The sequence below is a fragment of the Chiloscyllium plagiosum genome, unplaced genomic scaffold (genome assembly GCF_037043375.1).
Source record: "Chiloscyllium plagiosum isolate Xiang-an unplaced genomic scaffold, Cpla_swu_hap1 HiC_scaffold_12, whole genome shotgun sequence".
NCBI classification, from domain to species: domain Eukaryota; kingdom Metazoa; phylum Chordata; class Chondrichthyes; order Orectolobiformes; family Hemiscylliidae; genus Chiloscyllium; species Chiloscyllium plagiosum.
In genome coordinates, this window is record NW_028270150.1 from 12145514 (window position 1) to 12166780 (window position 21267).

At 45.0% G+C, this 21267-nt stretch overlaps 1 protein-coding gene across 5 annotated transcripts in view; it reads right to left on the minus strand.

The window, feature by feature from the left end:
- The window catches only part of nrip1a (nuclear receptor interacting protein 1a), a 115550-nt gene that overhangs the window by 86887 nt on the left and 7396 nt on the right, over positions 1–21267 (minus strand). For 2 of the 5 annotated variants that reach the window (XM_087992458.1, XM_087992457.1), the window contains exon 2: positions 4822–4922. The exons of the other annotated variants lie outside the window; for them this stretch is intronic. The gene's annotated coding sequence lies outside the window, so the exon portion shown is untranslated. The remainder of the gene's footprint in view (positions 1–4821; positions 4923–21267) is intronic. 5 annotated transcript variants of the gene reach the window in all.

Sequence of the window (21267 nt, forward strand, 5' to 3'; positions counted from 1 at the left end):
GCACTCTGCATCCCAAGGTCAAAGTGGTGCAGTGGTACTGTCCATACCTCTGAGCCACAAGGCTCACGCCCACCTACCCCAGGTGCAGTCATATCTCTGAGCAAGCTGATTAAAAATGTCTAAAACATGGATGTCACAGAATCATACAGGTCCGTCAATTCTGTACTGCCAAAATTGCGCTAAACCTGCACCAGTCCCACTCGTCAGCACTTGGCCCTTCACCTTGAATGTTATGACATTTCAAGTGTTCATCCAAAGGTTGGGAGACTTCCTGCCTTAAACAGCCCCATACGCAGAACATTCCAGGCCCCCACCATCGCCTGGGTGAGGAACATTTCCTCAAATTCCCTCGAGATCTCCTGCCTTCCACATTAAGTGTGCCCCCTTGATTTTTTTTATAGTTAACCTATTTTTTCCTAATCTACCTATTCAGGGATGTGACTACGCACCTTGTGGGACTTGAACCTGGCAAAGCCTTCAACAAGGTCCCACATGGAAGCCTGAGTAAAGAAGGTGAAAGCACATGCTGTTTGTGTGACTGGTGGCCTGTGCCTGGTGGTGTACCACAGGGATCAATGTAGGTCCCATTCTAAAAGATGAAAGATTTGACAGCAATCGAGTTTTGTTCAACATGTCACTTCAGTTGCGTGACACTGTGTTCTTTTGCTATAAATTCTGTGTCTGATGAACCTGCTCCACAACTACCTGATGAAGGAGCAGCATTCAGAAAGTTACTGCTTCCAAATAAACCTGGTGGACTATAACCTGGTGTTGTGAGATTTTTAAACTTTGGCCACCCCAGTTGAACACTGGCACCTCCTCATCATTGTATGTAGATAAACAGTAATGTGTACCTACTGTCAGGTCTACCCTGAAGGATAACAAGACAGTCTTGGGTAATTTATGTGGAAAGAAACTAGCTATTAAGTACTATGGAATAAATATACAAGATTGAGCCAATTCTGTCAAAGCCTTAATATGGGCAACCTTGTATCAGTGACTCAGAATAAATACCAATAAGGAGGATTGGTGGCTGTGAATCTACACAAAGGATCGCAGATGATTCCAGGGAACACAATCACAGCATACCTCAAGTTCCTGGTACAGCTTTCACCGCAGTTCGATCCCACATTGATCCAACCCTCCCCGAGACATGGTCCACCATGTTTCACTTGACAGCAGCCAAGCAAACACAGGAAGGATGTTCCCAATGACAGGGGAAATCCAGAACCTGGGGTTGCAGTGGCAGGAGATGGGTAGACGAATAAGGACTGAAACGAAAGAGAAATGTCATCACCCAGAGTGTGGCGAGCACGCGGAATTCTCGGCCACAGAAAGCAGTCCGTGAGGCTGGAACATTGAATACTTGTGAGAAGAAGAGATGCAGTTCTGAGGTAAAAGGGTCATAGGGCATGGGAAGAAACCTGGAGCATGGGATTGAGTTGGATGATCTTGTTGAATGGTGGAGCAGGCTCGATGGGCGGAATGGCCTCCTCCCGCTTTCTATGAACCAATCTAAAATCAACTTTTACAAATTAAACAAATTCTATTTTCTTAAACTTTACCCTCTCACTTCTTGTTATTTTTAGGTTTTAGGTTTTTAAATCACTCCTTATTTGAATATATATTTGAAAGATTCAGATGATACTGCACATGCTCCTGGATGTCAGTAGGTACAGTCATTCAAAGGTCAGGTCAGTAACTACAAAAGGGCGTTAGTTGTTGGGATTTGACAGGAGTTGGGCTTCTCGACAATGGAGATGGAAATTAGTTGCAGTTTACGGAAGATGGGAGGCCAGTCAAGAGAGGCTTTGAAGGTTGTGACCTTGCTATGATGTTTTAACTATTGGCCTTCACGCCTTGCCACACACTGTGCGGTACAAACTAACCAAAACAAAAAGGATATCATGTATTAAAGGAGACACATACAGTCTGACTGCGATGGCCTTCATCCTGAATGTTTCGATGTACAAGAGAGACATTGCTCCTTCAGCAAGGTCCAAAATCTCCGGGCGGTCAGCTCATCGCAGCTGGGTCTTCTCAGATTTCGGGTTTCTGTCATTGGCCCTGGACTTGAGAGTGAAGGAAGGAGATCAGCCAGATCTCTGACAACTATTTACAACCTGGTGACCTCTTTACACCCAGTCCCCATGAGATGTACATAGCAACTTGAGTCAGAAGGCTTCAAGCCTCAATGCAGTAACTCAAACAGATGCATCTGAGCAGGCGCTTCAGTGGAGCGCTGAAGGAGTGCTACACTGTCAGAGGCACCATCCTTTGGGTAAATTGCTGCAATGGTGCTGTCTGTCCGGCTGGATGTAATGTCCATAGACTTATTTGAAGAACAATGAGGAAGGTCTTGTGGTGTCCAGGCCCAGAATTCCTCCCTTACATAACCCCATTAAAACCAGGTCATCTGGCCATTTTGTTTTATTGATTCATGGGATTTGGGTGTCGCTGGAAAAGCCAGTATTTACTGCCCATCCCTAATTGCCCAGAGGGCAGTTAAAAGTCAACCACATTGCTGGGGTTTGGAGTCACATGTGCTTCAGACCGGTTAAGAATGGCACTTTCCTTCCCTCAAGGGCATTTTATTTTTCTCATAATTGACACTAGATTCCCATTTTCAATTTTTTTAAAAATTGAATTTAAATCTCACCATCTGCCTTGAGAACCAAGCTCCTCAGAATATCAGAGAAACAGAAACTGCTGGAGAAACTCAACAGGTCTGGTAGCATCTGTGGAGAGAGAAACAGAGTTAACGTTGCGAGTCGAGTGACTCCATGACGATACGGACGGTGGTGAGGAGTCACCGGACCTGAGCCATTAACTCTGCTCTCTTCCCATAAATGCTGTCAGACCTGCTGAGTTTCTCCAGCAAGCTTCATTGTTGTTTCAGGTCTACAGTGTCAGGAGTTCTTTGTTTTATTCCACAGAACATTACCGGATCTCCTGATTATTAGTCTGGTCATAACACCACTAGGTTACTGCCTCCCCTTTATTGCTGCTTGGTGACTGTATTTTTACTGATTATCAAGTGCTTCGGGAGCACCCTGAGGAAGCAAACAGGCGGCACATAAATGCAGCACCTCCTCCTGTTACGATCAATACCAGCCCATCCTGAGGAACGCAGTGTTCTCGAGAGCTGATGGAAGAGACAAGTGAAGAAGATTGAGAACATGAGTGATACATGCTGAGACAGAGCGGGCAAGAGGCACAAGCAGACCATAAGCATAGGAGATGACGCGGCAAAGCATGGGCGAGTCTGAGCTGGTATGGCAGTGCCTGTGCCAATGCACAAGGTTTGGACTGCCAGTGTGCCGGAGATCAGAAACTGAGGAATGCGGAGAGTCTGGAGGGCGGGACAGCTGGAGAAGTTATCCGGGGATTCAGGTTTAGATGGCAGTGATATGGACGAGAATTTGGGTGTACTTGATAAATAAGAAAGAGAATTTTCAAACATTGACAGAGAGAGAGGGACAAAACAGCTGATCAACAGTTAAGAAATTATTAATTAAAGCCAAAAGAATTTATGTAACAACTAAGAAAATGAAGTAGTTAGTGCACTTATCAAAAATCCATAAACTACAATCTATGGTAACTAGGTCCAGTGTTGAGGTTAACCTATTTTTGCACAGTCCCTGGACTTTGTCTCATTCTAGCTCAATCTCAGTCCCCTTGAGAAATCTGGGAAGTTCTTGTACCTTCAGATCAAATCTACTTACAATAACACACTGATCTGTTCCTTGGAAAGTACAAAGGCTACTTTAAATATCCAGTAATGTGCAGATATGGGGACAATGAAGTTTTTCTTTAAGTGTCGTGGGTGCAAGGCCAGGAATCACACTACTGCTGAGAGAAAGCCCGAGGGACAGAGAGGTCAAAGTGTCGAGGTCACTGCAGCAGCAAAATGGTCCTTGGCTTGTCAAAGTCATGCCTCGTTCAATAACAAAAAATGTAAAGACAAGCCCAGGAACAACGGGCCAATAAATTTAACTTGCATGGTGGAGAAATTTTGAGAAATACATATTTTTAAAAATTATTTGCTCACAGGATGTTTGTGTCACCAGCATTTATTGCAAATGTCTCTTGATCTGAGTGACTTGTTAGGACCATTTCAGAAGGCATTTTAGATAGAATCCTGACAGAGTAGGAACAGGCCATTCAGCCCATTGCGTCCACACTGACCCTCAGAAGAGCACCCCCCCACAATTCCTATAACCCTGCATTTGTCACGGCTGATTCATCTAACCTACACATCCCTGGACACCATTGGCAATTTTCCCACGCCAATCCACCCTGCCCTGCACATCTTTGGACTGCAGGAGGAAACCGGAGCACCCGGAGGAAACCCATACAGACACAGGGAGAGCATGCAAACTCCACACAGACAGTTGCTCGAGGGTAGAATCAAACCTTCTGGTACTGTGAGGCAGTAGTGCTAACTGCTGAGCCACTGTGCCGCCCCAGTTAATTGACGCCATTGCTGTGGGTCTGGAGTCACATGTAGGCCAGACCAGCTCAGGAGAGCAGATTTCCTTCCCTAAAGAACATTAGTAAACCTGATTTTTTTTTTAATAACAACAATCAACAATAGTTGACATCAGACAAGCTATTCATCACAGATTTTTATTGAACTCAGATGTCACCATCTGCCATGGTGGATTGGAACCCACGCCCCGCAGCCTTGGCCTGGGGCTCTGGGTCCAATGATATTATCACAATGCCACTGGTTTTTTTCAAAAATCATGGCAAAATGGGCAAATGAGGATTAAGGAAAGCCGGCACAGATTTGTCAAGGAAAAGTTACATTTAACTTACTCATTGGATTTTTTTGATTTGAAAGGTTGATGAGGGTAATGTTGGTGATGTGGTGTACATGAGCTTTCCAAGGACATTCGATATGGCACCACATAAAAGACCTGCGAGCAAGAATAAAAGGGATAGTAACAAGATGGATGCAAAATTGGTTGATTGACAGGAAATGGAAAAAGTTCAGTTATTTTTCTGAATGGAGGTGGGGTGGAGGCTTTAATGGGCTCAGTCCTGCATTTCCTGATATATAATAATGACCTACATCTTGGTGTATCGGTAGACAGCTATTGGGCTAAAGGGTTGAAAGGTAATGGGAAGGAGGCGGGAACAGGGGACTCAGTTGACCAATCAGCAATGACCATATCGAATGGCAGAGCAGGCTCAATGAGCTCAATGGCCTACTCCTGCTCCTAGTTTCTACATCCTAATCTCGCCTCGTAATCCATTAGAAGCCCGAAAAAAAAATTCAGACAGCAGGCCAGGTAAATCAGGGAGCTGTGTTTAATTAATTCCCAGGTTTTTTAATCAGGCTATCGATGGGGAAATTGGAGGGAGAAAGATTACGGCTTGGGGAGAAAATGGATAGGAGATGCTGCAATTGTTCGGATCTCAATATCCATGGCTTAATGGATGGAGATTAATGATATACACTGTGACTTTGTCAAGGGAAGGTGCAAAGAATGACATTAAGATCAGAACATTTGCCAGCATTTGGCTCACCATATTGCCCTTGCAAAACTTCGCTCAGACCTTTAAGCAAAGCTTAGATTTTATGTGTAAAAGTACCAAACCAGGCCTAACATTTAACAGTTACAGGATAAACATAGACTCTGCACAGTTACACAGTGAGTGACCTTTACACTGAATAAACAGTGATTCTGTACAGCTACAGTCAGTAATGTTTGTTTTGAACCAGGTCAAAATATTCTCCCCACCCCTCCCACCCAAGAGGACAACTCTTGCGGTTTTGTTTCTAATTTCAGGGGCTTCTTTTTCATTCTAACCTATGTATTAGGTGATGTATCCAGACTGTACTTGTGCTGATGTATCAAGTACCTGATTCACATTGAAACAGAATGAGAAAATTTCATCAGCATCCTCGTCAATTATCAACTCACCATCAAACAGAACGCCATGGCACACAAGGAGAGTATTAATTTCCTTTTTACAACAACAATTTAAATTACAACAAGATAACAGACAGAAATTAGCAACACAAATGTCTCCCCTCCAAAAACAATACACATGTCCACAAAGAAAAGAAAAAAAAAATACCTTAAAAATATCTTCCACAAACTGGTAAGGTCATAGCTGATGCATTTCCATCATACATGCACAAAGCTAAAACAGTAAGTCAGGCTTCCTATAAATCTATTTTTTGCATCCCAGATCTCATTCTCAGAATTAAATGTAATTGATACTGTTCATTATAGTAGGTTCCACTACATTTTACCACCTCCTCCTCAAAGTATAGTATCTTCTGAATTTAATCTACGTTGAACTAGAGATTCCACATGGAAGTCAAAAGGTTGATTACTTCAGTGGTTTTAACTTTCAGTTTGTGAGTACTCCTTTCTCTCTCCTTTACAGCCCCTCTTTTTTTTTTCACTCATTATATATGCATCGCTGGCTAAGCCAGCATTTATTGCCCATCCCAAATTGCCCGAGGACAGTTAAGAGTCACATTGCTCTGGGTATGGAGTCACATGTAGCTCAGACCAGGTAATAATGGCATTTATGTCCTGAAAGATTCATGATCATCATTTGACTCTTAATTCCAGATTCTTTACTGAATTCAAAAAGCAGTTAAGAAGGCATACAGTATACCTGCTTTTATTAACCGAGGTGTAGCGTTTAAAAGCAGGGAGGTTAGAATGGGACTGCATAAAATGTTCACGAGGCCACAGCTGGAGTACTGTGTGCGGCTCTGGAATCCACATTATGGAAAGGATGGGATAGCCCTGGACTTGGTGCGAAGGAGATTTACCAGGATGGTGCCTGCGCTGGAGGGTTTCAGTGATGAAAAGAGATTGGACAGACTGGGGTTATTTTCATTACAGCAGAGGAGACTGAGGGGGGAGCATGATAAAGACGTATCAAATTGTGAGGGACACAGTCAGGAAGAAACTTTTCCCCTCGATGGAAGGATCAATGACCAGGGGGCATCGACTTCTAGAGGACGTGTGGAAAATCTTTGTCACCCAGAGGCTGCTGGGAATCTGGAATTCACTGCCTGTAAGGGTGGGAGAGCCAGAAACCCCCATAACACCAAAGAAGGATTTAGATATGCACTTGCGATACCAAAGCACACAGGTTTATGGGCTAAGAGCCGGGAAATGGTACGAGACTGAAGGGTGCTTTCACTGCACACTATAAAACCAAGGTAAAAATCAACTCACACTAATCTCAGAGGGAAAAGGCAATTGAAATGAATCCTGTGAAGATAATTTCAACTCTCTGACCCTGTCCTCTGTCCTACCAGCATTTATTGAAAGCTGGGTTCCTGAAGCATGACAGATCAGGGTCCAAGGAGCATTGAATGTTGCAGAACAGAAGGAGGCCACTCAGCCCAGGAAGCCTCTGCTGGCTCTTCGAAAGACCTGTACAATTATGATTTGGGGATGCCGGTGTTGGACTGGGGTGTACAAAGTTAAAAATCACACAACACCAGGTTATAGTCCAACAGGTTTATTTGGAAGCACGCTAGCTTTTGGAGCGCCACTCCATCAGGTGGTTGTAGTCCACAATCACCTGATAAAGGAGCAGCGCTCCGAAAGCTAGTGCTTCCAATTAAACCTGTTGGAGTGTAACCTGGTGTTGTGTGATTTTTAACCCTATACAATGAGTTCCATTCTCTCCCCATACAGCTGTACATTTTGGACTTCCAAGCATTTATTTAATCCTTGCTTGACACTTCCTCTGGAATTTGCTACCCTTCATCCTTCCAGAAAGTGCTTTCCAAATCACAACTTTAAATTAAAAGCAAATTCTCCTCTCTTCTTTTTGATTGTTTTTGCGAATTACTTTAAATTGCCCTCTGAGACAAAGCTTTCTGTAGTGCTATGTCTCACAGTCAGTACGTCTGTATACTAAGAGATGTGCTCATGACATCATCACTGCATCGGTCTCCATCTTGGCTGGGACCACAATAAGCACGATGTGCTATAAGAAGGTTGTTTCCTCAGCTGGAACTTATTGGTTTAACTTTAGCCCGGGCAGTTGTGTTTCTGTAAGTTTAAAAATTGTGCATGATAGCCAGATGATAAAACAAGCCAATTCAACCTTTCTGTTCCATGTCATCCTCACTGAGTTTGCAATGAGGCATAACATTAGCATTACTGTGTCAGGTATTATAAGCACCTGGGGCAAAACTCCTCAGTTTCTCCTCTGTTTCAGAATAAAACCCTTCCTAATTTTTGAGCAGCTTTTGTGACGATGCTGCTCCTTTAACAAGGTTAGGTTGTTCTTGTTTTTTTCCTCAGAGGTGTTGTAAATGCACAGATTCCAAAGTGTCTGGTTTATCTACTTAGAGTCATAGAGATGTACAGCACAGAAACAGACCCTTCGGTCCAACTCATCTATGCTGACCAGATATCCCAACCCAATCTAGTCCCACCTGCCAGCACCTGGTCCATATCCCTCCAAACCCTTCTTATTTTGAAGAAGCTTTTAAGTTTATTAAACAAACACTTGTACAATGAAAGAAGAAAGTGTGGACTGCAGATGCTGGAGACCAGAAACAAAAGGTGTGGTGCTGGAAAAGCACAGCAGGTCAGGCAGTATCTAAGGAGCAGGAGAATCGATGTTCCAAAGAAAGCTCTTCCTCAGGAATGAGGGGGTGGCCCAAAAAGAGCGGAGAGATAAATGGGAGGGAGGTGGGATGGGGGAAGGTAACTGGGAATGCAATAGGTAGATGAAGGTGGGAGTGAAGATGATAGGTCAGAGAGGACGATAGAGCGGATAGGTGGGAAGGAAGATGGACAGAGAGGACAATGCTAAGTTGGAAGTTTGGATCTGGGATAAAGGTGGGCGGGGGGGGGGAGGGAAAATGAGGAAACTGGTGAAATCCACATTGATCCTGTGTGGTTGGAGGGTCCCAGGGTAGCAGATGAGGCGTTCTTCCTCCACGTGTCGGGTGGTTAGGGTTTGACCATCCTCCTCTCCAACCTATCACCATCACCCCCACCCTTCATCTACCTATTGCATTCCCAACTACCTTCCCTTCAGCCCCACTGATCCTCCCATTTACCTCTCAGCCCCATTCATTCCTGAAGAGCTTTCTTCGAAACGTTGATTCTCCTGCTCCTCGGATGCTGCTTGACTGGCTGTGCTTTTCCAGCACCACCCTTTGTGACACTTGTAAAATGAAAGGTGATTGGCCAGTTCTCCCAGCTCAGCTTGGCTGCTGGTCAAAGAAACAGGTCCATGCTGATCCTCCCTCTCTCTGACATCTCCCCAGTGTTTGATTTCACCTTTTTTTGCCAAGGGGTGTTCATGGGGATTGTTGCAGGAATTTGGAACAGCATCATTAAATTGGGATAATCTACTGGGTTTTCGGATAGGTTAAATTATTCTATTCTCTTTCGTTTGTGCTTCAGTCAGTAATCTTGTAAACAAATACTGTTTTGTTTAAAACTAAGTGCTTTGACCAGCTGCATCCATCCTGGAATATCCACCTCACACCTGGTTAAAACAACTAACAAAGTTAGGTCCAGGCTACTTTCTTAAAATGTTTTAGGGGGGCTGGACCTGGCTCATAACACTCTAAAATTTCACCTCAAGTTTCTCAGCAATGAGGAAAACTATCCCAATTCTGAAGAAGAGTCACTTTGGTTTCAAAACTTGAACTCAGTTTCTTTCTTCACAGATTCTGCCAGACCCACTGAGACCCAGCTTCTCCAGTCTTTTGCTGTTGTCGAATCCTTCACCGTTGGGCTTGTTGTGGTCAAGAGACTGTACAAGGTTCATCCATCCATCTTAATGGGACCTCAATCAGTGCAGGGTCAGCCATAGCCCAGGGAAGATCCCAGGAGAAGTTGCAGACTGAGGGAAGGGCTGGGTCAGTGTGATGTTAACTCCAGAGGATTCTGTTGTGAGAAAGGGAGTTTAAAACCCGTCATCACACCATGCCCCAAAAAATTCCCTTCCCACCCGGCCTCAGACAACATGTGCTGAAAATGTGTTGCTGGAAAAGCGCAGCAGGTCAGGTAGCATCCAAGGAACAGGAGAATCGACATTTCGGGCATAAGCCCTTCTTATGCCCGAAACGTCGATTCTCCTGTTCCTTGGATGCTACCTGACCTGCTGCGCTTTTCCAGCAACACATTTGCAGCTCTGATCTCCAGCATCTGCAGCCCTCACTTTCTCCTCAGACAACATGTGGTCTAACAAATGGGGTTAATTAGGAAATGATCGAGTTTTCAAAGTATGCATCATTGTCAGCTTTCCTCTTCCCATCTCAGCTACATTGTGGCAACGTTGGTAATCCAGCTGCCCAACACACCACAATCAGTAATCCAGCTGCCCAACACATCAATGTCAGTAATCCAGCTGCCAGTCACACCAACATCGGTAATCCAGCTGCTAGTCACACCAACATCGGTAATCCAGCTGCCAGTCACACCAACGTCGGTAATACAGCTGCCAGTCACACCAACGTCGGTAATACAGCTGCCCAACACATCAACGTCAGTAATCCAGCTGCCAGTCACACTAACATCAGTAATCCAACTGCCTATCACACCAACATCGGTAATCCAGCTGCCTGTCACACCAACGTCAGTAATCCAGCTGCCTGTCACACCAACATCGGTAATCCAGCTGCTTATCACACCAACATCGGTAATCCAGCTGCTTGTCACACCAACATCGGTAATCCAGCTGCCTATCACACCAACATCGATACTCCAGCTGCCTATCACACCAACATCGGTAATCCAGTTGCCCATCACACCAACATTGGCAATCCAGCTGCCTATCATACCAATATTGGTAATCCAGCTACTTATCACACCGTCGGCAATCCAGCTGCCTATTACACCAACGTTGGCAATCCAGGTGCATATCACACCAACATCGGTAATCCAGCAGCCTATCACACCAACGTTGGTAATCCATCTGCCCGTCACACCAACATCGGTAATCCAGCTGCCTATCACACCAACGTCGGCAATCCAGCTGCCTATCATACCAATATCGGTAATCCAGCAGCCTATCACACCAACGTTGGTAATCCATCTGCCCGTCACACCAACATCGGTAATCCAGCTGCCTATCACACCAACGTCGGCAATCCAGCTGCCTATCATACCAATATCGGTAATCCAGCTGCTTATCACACCGTCGGCAATCCAGCTGCCTATCATACCAATATCGGTAATCCAGCTGCTTATCACACCGTCGGCAATCCAGCTGCCTATTACACCAACGTTGGCAATCCAGCTGCCAGTCACACCAACATTGGTAATCCAGCTGCCTATCACACCAACGTTGGCAATCCAGCTGCCAGTCACACCAACGTCGGTAATCCAGGTGCCCGTCACAACAACATCGGTAATCCAGCTGCCTATCACACCAATGTCGGCAATCCATCTGCCCGTCACACCAACATCGGTAATCCAGCTGCCTATCATACCAATATCGGTAATCCAGCTGCCTATCATATCAATATCGGTAATCCAGCTGCTCGTCACACCAACATCAGTAATCCAGCTGCCTATCACACCAATGTCGGCAATCCATCTGCCCGTCACACCAACGTCAGTAATCCAGCTGCCCAACACAACAACGTCGGTAATCCAGCTGCCCAACACACCAACGTCGGTAATCCAGCTGCTCGTCACACCAACATCAGTAATCCAGCTGCCCAACACACCAACATCAGTAATCCAGCTGCCCAACACACTAACGTCGGTAATCCAGCTGCCCAACATAACAACGTCGGTAATCCAGCTGCCCAACACACCAACGTTGGTAATCTAGCTGCCCAACACACCAATGTTGGTAATCCAGCTGCCCAACACACCAACGTTGGTAATCTAGCTGCCCAACACACCAATGTTGGTAATCCAGCTGCCCAACACACCAATGTTGGTAATCCAGCTGCCCAACACACCAATGTTGGTAATCCAGCTGCCCAACACACCAACGTCGGTAATCCAGCTGCCCAACACACCAACGTCGGTAATCCAGCTGCCCAACACACCAACGTCGGTAATCCAGCTGCCCAACACACCAACGTCGGTAATCCAGCTGCCCAACACACCAACGTTGGTAATCCAGCTGCCCAACACACCAACGTCGGTAATCCAGCTGCCCAACACAACAACAACCTACACATTCTTTAAAGAAGTGGACGCAAAATGCTCTCACATCGCTTCACAGAAGCTTAAACAGAAACATAGAAAGAGAACAGTACAGGCGCTAGGGCTCTCAACGTTGTGCCAGCCTTTTATCCTACTCTAAGATCAGTCTAACCTACATACCCTTCATTGCAGTATCATCCATGCACCTATCCAAGAGTTGCTTAAATATCCCTCATGTATCTGACTCTACTCAGAAAGTGGTGGGTGTGTGGAATGCACTGTCAGTAGTGGTAGAAAAGAACCTACCTCTGACATCTCCCCTAAACTTTCCGCCAATCACCAAATATGGGCCAAATGACAAGCTCTTGGAAGAGGTTCCCCAAAAAGAGAAATACAACTTGCACTTGCACACACACTCTCAGCAAGGTTCAAAGCCCTTCCTGGAAAATGAACACTTCTTCTGAAGACGAGACAGTGGAAATTCAGCTGCCATTTTATACACAGTAAGCTCTGCCAAATTGATGTGCTGGGGATCTAATTAATCCATGTTTTTGCGTCATGCTGCCCGAGCAACAATATTGCCCAGGGCACCAAGGGAACTCTCTGGCTTTTTCTTTCAGCCAAAACAGTGCTTGGAAATCTTTCCCAACTGGTCAGAGAGATAGCACCTCCCACAGGGAATACGTTGCGTGTGTTAGACACACCCGTGGAGCAGGCAGGAAGGTGGAAGAGAGGCCCAGGCGAGATTGTCCATGATTGCATTAAGTGGTGGAGCAGGCCCGAGGAGCTGAATATCCTCCTCCTGCTCCTAGCTCTTCTGTTTCGCACCGATGGAATCAGGAACTCAACCCCAGAAATATCCATGGTGGGTCAGATTCCCACTGAGCCACAGCGAGTGGGTTCAGGGAGGGGATTGCAGAGCCTGAAAACCACCTGCCCCCTGCCCTGCCAATACGAGAGCAAAGAGGGAAATGTATAGAGGATGGAGTCAGTGGAATGGACGGACAGTAAGGAGGGAGTGAGCACCATGGTTGAGGTTGGGGGGGGGGGGGGGGGGGGGGGGGGGGGAGACACGAGGCAAAATATGGAACACAATGGCGAGAATTTTACATTTCGGTAGTATGGGCCACAAATGGCCAACAAGGAGGTGCTTTGTAACTCCAAATTCTACTGCCAATGTGACCTGCTGCTTTGGGTTGGGAGTAAATGTCAGCTGGTGTGTGATTGACCTTAAGGACATGGTTTAAGTGGCCCCAGAAGCAACCATTTTCATTCACCATCCTTGATCTGTCTGATCCCCTCCCCCACGCCAGGGACCTAGGTTAGATTCCCACCTCGGGTGACTGTCTGTGTGGAGTTTACACATTCTCCCCGTGCCTGCTTGAGTTTGCTCCGAGTGTTCCAGTTTCCTCCCACAATTCAAAGATGTGCAGGTTAGGTGAATTAGCCATGCTAAATTGCCCATTGTGTTCAGGGACGTGTACATTGGGTGCATTAGTCAGAGGTAAGTAGAGTAAAAGGTGTAGGGGAATGGGTCTGGCTGGGATACTCTTCGGAGAGTCAGTGTGGACTTGTTGGGCCTAAGAGTCTGTTTTCACACTGTCGGGATTCTATGATCACACCTGATAGGTAGGAGCAATCCTAAGTACACCGTCATCATCACCCTCCCCTTACCATGAATCTACCTCAAAAACATTGATGGATATGTAGGCCCAGTCTGGGTAAGGATGGCAGATTGCTTTCCCTAAAAGGACATTAGTGAACCAGATGAGCTCCTGAGCAAATGATAAGTCTCGTGGTTACCATTCCCAAGACAAGTCTTCAATTCCAGAATTACTGATTGAATTCAAATTGTTGACTGAGTATTTGAGCATACACCCTTGAAGGATTTGCGTGGGCCCCTGGTTTATTAGTCAAATAACATTGCTATCACACCACCATCTCAAGCATGGGTTAGACTGTTTATGACATGACAGAACTCACTACCTGTAAGGGTGTGCAAAGCAGAAACCGTCATAACATCGAAGTAGTGTTTAGATGGGCACTTGCAATGCCAAGGCACATAAGGCTATGCCAAGTGCTGGAAAACAGGATTCAAATAGTTAGGTGGCTGTTTTTGACCAGCATGGGCTCAATGGGCAGAAGGGCCTGTCTGCGTTGTATGCCTTTATAGCTCCAGTAGCGACAATACTTCAAAAGTAATTTATTGGTTAGAAAACACTTTGGGACGTTCGGTGATCATGAGAAGCATGAAGGAGCAGCGCTCCGAAAGCTAGTGCTTCCAAATAAACTTGTTGGACTATAACCTGGTGCTGTGTGATTTTTTTTTTAAACTTTGCTCTCCCCAGTCCAACACCAACTCCTCCAAATTATGCATACAAAACATGGCAGTGGGTTTTCTTCCCCCCCAAAGAAAAAAATCTGGAGGCGATCAGCAAAACTACAGCTCAAAGCAGAAATGCTGACTCAACCAGTCTCCCCCTTCCCTCCTGCGAGGACCCTCACCCCCGATGTCCATGGCTCCATCTCACACTGACCTGTAAAAAAAAAATCAAACCAGTGGGATCAGGAGGAGAATTTAATCCGATAAGGAAGGGCTGCTGGACAATTTATTTTCAAAGGAGATAATGAAGAGTCAGAAAACAGTCAAAGAGGAGGGAAAGGAGAGTTCCAGTTTTTCAACGTGGTTGGAACATTCTCTCTTGACAGGAATTCCATTCGTAATCCTTCCTTAAGAACTCAGCTCGGAGAGATCAGAGCTTTCAGAGATGCAGGAACAATATCCTACCCTTGACCCCATGACCTCTCACCTTTTTTTTTTAAGCGAGGGGTCACGTACCATTATTTGAGCAAATAATTGCTGGTGCAGAAAAAAAAAGGAACCTTTCTAAAGCAGAGAGTAACTGGTCCTCTGACCCGCACCTTTCGATCCCTGACCTCAAAAAGGTTATCAACGCCAGAGGCACAGTTCAGCTTATCATGCAAATCTCATGGACGTGGCATCACCTCTTGGACAGCTGCACAATGGTGCCAGCTTCAAAACAAAAGGCTGTTGAGATATTGAGAAAGGAGACCGCCCAGCCTTTTCCCTCATAAGTGAGGCACTCTCACCTTGATGACCAAAGGCTGTGGTTTATATCCTATTTCAGAGCGGTATCGAAGGAGCACTGCCCTGTTGGAGAAGCATTCTCTTCACAGGAGACACCAAACCAGATCCTTAGATGGTGCACATATGTTAATGAGGAGAAAGTGAGGAGTGCAGATGCTGGAGAGTCAGAGTCAAAAAGTGTGGCGCTGGAAAAGCGCACCAGGTCAGGCAGCATCCGAGGAGCAGGAGAATCAATGCTCCAGGCATACACCCTCCACTGGGGCATTTGTTAACCCCAATGCAATTCTCCTCTGTACAGACAAGGAACAAGAGTAGTCCACTCGCCCCTTCGAGCCTGCTCCGAAACTCAATAAAATCATGGATGAGTTGATTTTAAAATCAATTCTACAATTCCCCTCCATAATCTTTCACCCCCTTGGCAGTCAAGAGTATCTAACTCTTTCTTTAAAATATTTGAAGATTCTGCATCCACTGCCTTTTGAGGTAGGGAGGTAGGGAGTTCCAGACACAATTTTAATCCACCAACCCTCACCACAATAATAAGATTCTCTCTTCACCATCACATTGCTGTTTGTGGAAGCTTGCTGTGTGAAAACTGGCTGCCACACGTGCCTCATGACAAGAGTGGCCACACTTCAGAAAGTAGTTTGAGGTGGTGAAGCATTTTGAGGTTGTGAAAGGTGCTATGTAAATGCAAGGCCTTCCTGACTTGCTCACTCCCCAGTTCCCTTCTACAGTCTGCCCTTGCTTCCTCCTTCAAGAGATTTTACAGAAGGGACAAGCCAGGTTCGCTCCCAGAAACACATCGAACACATGGATCTGTGTTCATCAGGAAAAAATCACTCCAGAAGAGATTCATTTACAGACTGGACCCAGACAGGCCCAAACTCTAGAAACAAAAGCAACTTAACAGCTTCCAACAGCAGCAAAGCCACAAAATGGAATCTCAAGAAAATTCAAAGACTAGTTGGTAATCATTCTCAGAGAGCAATAAGAACTGGTAACATAGGGGTCAAATGTCAGAGAGAAACAATTTTGTCCATCAAGCATCGTTGGCCTCACTTACTTATTGTAACCCAGCTTCATAAAGGGAATAACCCAGGCTGCTTGTTACATGAGGGAGCAGTGAGCAGACAATCCAAGGACATATCAGTATGATAAGCATTTGTGATTGTAACAGATTGCAACTCTTCACCTGTTGTTTTGTTTATTAGGATCAGTGCACTGACATGAATTAGACTATTCTGACAGCAATTTTTTGTTAAATTGTGGAAAATCTCAGGCCTTGTCCCAAAAAACAAGTGTTTGTATATTGGTTTCCAAAGGATGCTTAATATCAGGTTTTTCTCCCCCAGTTATTCTGCTAAATCCTCCCCTTACACCCACGTCTAACGTCCAATGGATTTGAATGCAAAGTGGTAATGGGATGCTTCATGATTTCATGCTACAGTGCCCCTAGTGGCCAGAACCTGCAACCAACCTGTGACTGTTGACATAGCAAAACTCAACATGAAGAATGTGAACAATGCAACTTCCAATGGGGAGCTTGGAGAAAATAGAGCAATGAAGAACCAACAGCAATGAGAAGGAAGGTTTGGGAACAGCAAAGGTAGGCCCCTGTGCACAGTTTCTAGTGATAGTGGAGCATGAATGCGAACTTTATTCTGAATTTTGAAATTTATTTGTCGAATGCCGATTGTCAGAAAGTTTTAAAGTCCACCTGAAGCTCATTTACTCCAATTTGGACTAATCCTTCCAAAGGTATCAGAAAGCTGGAGGCACTCAATCTCTGCGGAGCAGGGCTCCATGCACAAACAGCATTGCATTAAAAACCACTCAGTGGGTTCCAACAGAAACAGAAATCACTGGAAAAACTCAGCAGATCCGGCAGCATCTGTGGAGAGAGCACGAGTTAACATTTTGGGTCCACTGCCCCTACTTCAACACTGTTTCTCAGCTTTTCTCCACAGATGCTGCCAGACCAACTGAGTTTCTCCAGCAATTTTTGGTTTTGTTTCCAACTTCCAGCACCTCCTGTTCTTTGTTTCATATGAATGTGTTCCAACAATGCTGGCTGAGGGATAAGTAAGTGCCAGGTCACCAAGCAAAGCAGATTATTCAAATTATGCCACGCAATCTACTGCATCCACCAGAGAGGTCTCAGTTTAATATCTCATTTGAAACACACTTCCAACATCACCACACTGCCTGGATTATGGATTCAGTTATCCAATAGAGCATTAACTCATAACTCTCCAATTGAGATGGCAGTGTTTCACTCTGTATATAACCCCACATTGTACACATCCTTGGAGTGTTTCATGGGGACAGTGTCAAGGTAGTTTTACTTACAGAGCTTTACACTGTGTCTGACCTTGTTCTCTACCTGTCCTGGGGGTGTTTGATGGGGAACAATGTAGAAAAAGCTTTACTCTGTACCTACTCCCACACTGTATTTATCCTGGGAGTAATTGTTGGGTGAAGTCTACAGGGAAACTTTAGTTTTGATTTAAAAAGAGTAGGAGGTACATTACTCTGTCCCAACCCCATCCTGTCCTTGCCCTGTGAGTGTTTGATGGGGACAGTGTAGAAGGACCTTTACTCCATACCTAACCTCTGTCCTGGGAGTGTTTGATGGGAACCGTGTCGAGGGAGTTTGTAGTGACATTCATTCCAGCGTTGGCAGCATGGTGCTCGGGCCCTGTACCTAACCACCAGGCCCAGGGCGGCGCACTTGACAAGAAGAACTGTAAATCTGGACACACTTTTTTTTATTGCTTTACTTTTCTGTCTTTATATTCCAAGTTTTGGTTTATTTTTCTGCGTTTTAAGAAGACATCGAAGAGAGGTGACACTATACTACACTTTTTACTGTATTTTGTAACAAAATACACATGATCATAAATAAAATCAAATTAAACGTAATGTTCAGTTTTAGAGAGTCATACAGACATACAGCACAGAAACAGACCCTTCAGTGCAACTCTGCCATGCCGAACAGATATCCTAAATTAATCTAGTCCCACATGCCAGCACTTGGCCCATATCCCCTCCAAACCCTTCCTACTCATATACCCATCCAGATGCCTTTTAAATGTTGTAATTGTACTCAAGGGAATGTTACTCTGTATGCATTCTCTTTCGTGGGTGTATTTAAAGGACCAGTGTTATTCTCTCGAACCTTGATGTAACTGGCTTCCATGGTGGAACGGACTATAAAAGAAAGTTGAAGAGTGACATCCCTACAGCTTAACGTTCACAAAAATTACTGGACAACGACAAATCAGGAATGTCACCCTCAGATCCTCGCGGCCTTTTGCTATCATTTACGTAACAGGCAAATAGTTGCAAGGAATAGAAATGAAACAACTTTGTTAACAAATGCTGTTCATGATGCAAGACTTTGTCTGCGATGATAAAATATTGAAAAAACCAAGCAAGCTGTGTTAACTGAAAAATGAATCAAGTTGATCAAAATCCTCATGTCGAGGATCTCATCTATTTATTAACAGCGGCACGGTGGCTCAGTGGTTAGCACTGCTGCCTCACAGCACCAGGGACCCAGGTTCGATTCCTGCCTCGGGTGACTGTCTGTGTGGAGGTTGCACGTTCTCCCCATGACTGTGTGGGTTTCCTCCGGGTGCTCCGGTTTCCTCCCACAATCCAAAGATGTGCAGGTTAGGTGGATTGCTCATGCTAAATTGCCTATAGTGCTAGGTGCATTAGTCGGGGTAAATATAGAGTAGGGGAATAGGTCTGGGTGGGTTACTCTTCAGAGGGTCAGTATGGACTTGTTGGGCCGAATGGCCTGTTTCCATACTTAAGGAATCTAACCTAATCTAATCCTTCCAACCTACAATAATACAAAACAGATTAAAGAGTAGGGGATTCGTCCCTTCAAGCCTGCTCTCCCATTTGAGTAGATCATGGCTGAATCTGAACTCCATTTTCCCCCACCCCATCTTGCCATCCTCTTTGATATGCTCATTAATCTGCCTCTAAACTACAGGAAAAATGTGAAAGTACATTTCATCTGGCAGTACCTGGCAGGCTGCATCATTTGACTACGTGAAAATTATGTCAGTTGTTTTTTTTCCCCCCCCCAAGCTAAGCATTACTAATTGTGTGGTGAAAGTGCTCATTTTGGATAGTTGGCCTGCTTTGCTATTGCAAACCTTCATTGTCACTTTCACTAAATTCTGCAGTACAGCATGCAGACTAGTGTTACACAGGGCAGAAACTGGTGAGCTGGGTGGGCAGTACGGGACTCTTGCATTGTTGATTAAAGTAGAATCATAGAATTCCCTACAGTGTGGAAAAAAGCCTTTCAGCACATCAATTCCACACGGACCCTCTGCAGAGCATCCCACCATGACCCACCCTCCTACCCTATCCCTGTAATCCCGCATTTCCCATGGCTAATCTCCCGAACCTGCACATCCCTGGGTGCCACGGGGCAATTTAGCAACGCCAATCCACCCTAAGCTGGACACCTTCGGATTCTGGGAGGGAACCAAAGCACCCAACAGAAACCGGCTCAGACAAGGGGAGAACATGCTAACTCCACACAGACAGTCACCCAGGTGTGGAATTGAACCCGGGCCCCTTGCACCGTGAGGTACAGTCTGGCCACTGTGCTGCCCTGCATGGAACACAACATGGCACAACCAGGGAAGTGCCAGAGCAAAAAACAAAGATATTTTTCCATATCTATAGCATCTTTTGCGATTTCCGAACCTTCCAAAACATTTCCACAGCATAAAGCGTACTTCCCCCCCCCACCCGAGGAAAATTTCATGTCTATTTACACTATTGTCTTTTTATAAACTACTGTCATTATTGCAGAATTAGGAAACTTGACAACAAATTTTCCAGTAGGGTCTCACAACCAGCAATATGGTAATAGCTAAGTAATGTCTTTCAAAGATCTGGGTTGATTTGTAAGTGAGGGAGAACACCTGAAAGAATTTGGATTAGTGGTGCTGGAAAAGCACAGCAGTTCAGGCAGCATCCATGGATGCTGCCTGCTCTTCCAGCACCACTAATCCAGAATCTGGTTTCCAGCATCTGCAGTCATTGTTTTTACCTGAAAGAATTTCCCTGTCCTTCCAATATGGTGGCATTGGATCTTTATCAGAAGTCCATTTGGACAGATGGGTGCTCATTTGAAAAATATGGAACACCAGACAATGCAGCACTCCCTCAGCACTGTACTGAAACGTCAGCTTGTATTCTCCACTCAATATCTATGAGGTGAACTTGGACCCATAACCTACTGAACTCAAATATTGCTCACTCAGACAAAAAAGGCATGAATTGTGAAAATTCGATGAACTACCGAATTGTTCAGATGAAGAGTTAGTGGTACAACAGTGTCCCTCAAAGTTTACAAAGCAGTTCTTATTATGAAATGTTTAAATTTGAAATCTGACAGGAGGTTCCAGGAGTGCAAGTCTGTTTTAAAACTCCACCAATAGATATTTTAACACACAGAGATCCACAAAGAAAGAACGATGCTTGCAAAGGATTGAAGTATGTCAGGAAACAAATGGTTATTTCCAATATTCTGTATGTAAGTTTTCCTCAAACTGAGATGCAGAACAAAAAAGGAAAATCCCCACAGTTCTTCAAAACTAAACCCTAACTGAATTCAGCACAACAACTCCCCAAAGAAATGGAATAATCTAAATGCCAGACACATGTCATAGAGCTAAACAGCACAGGAACTGACCCTTTGGTCCAACTCATCCATGCTGACCAGATATCCTAACCTAATCTAGACCCATTTGCCAGCTTTTGGCCCATATTCCTCTCATTCCTTCCTATTCATATACCCATCCGGATGTCTTTTAACGATTGTAATTGTACCAACCTCCCCCACTTCCTCTGGCAGCTCACCCCATACACACACCACCCTCTGCGTGAAAAAGTTGCCACTCAGGTCCAGTTTAAATCTTTTCCCTCTCACCCTAAACCTATGCCCTCTATTTTTGGACTCCCCCGCCCCTAGGAAAAGACCTTGTCTATTTACACTATCCA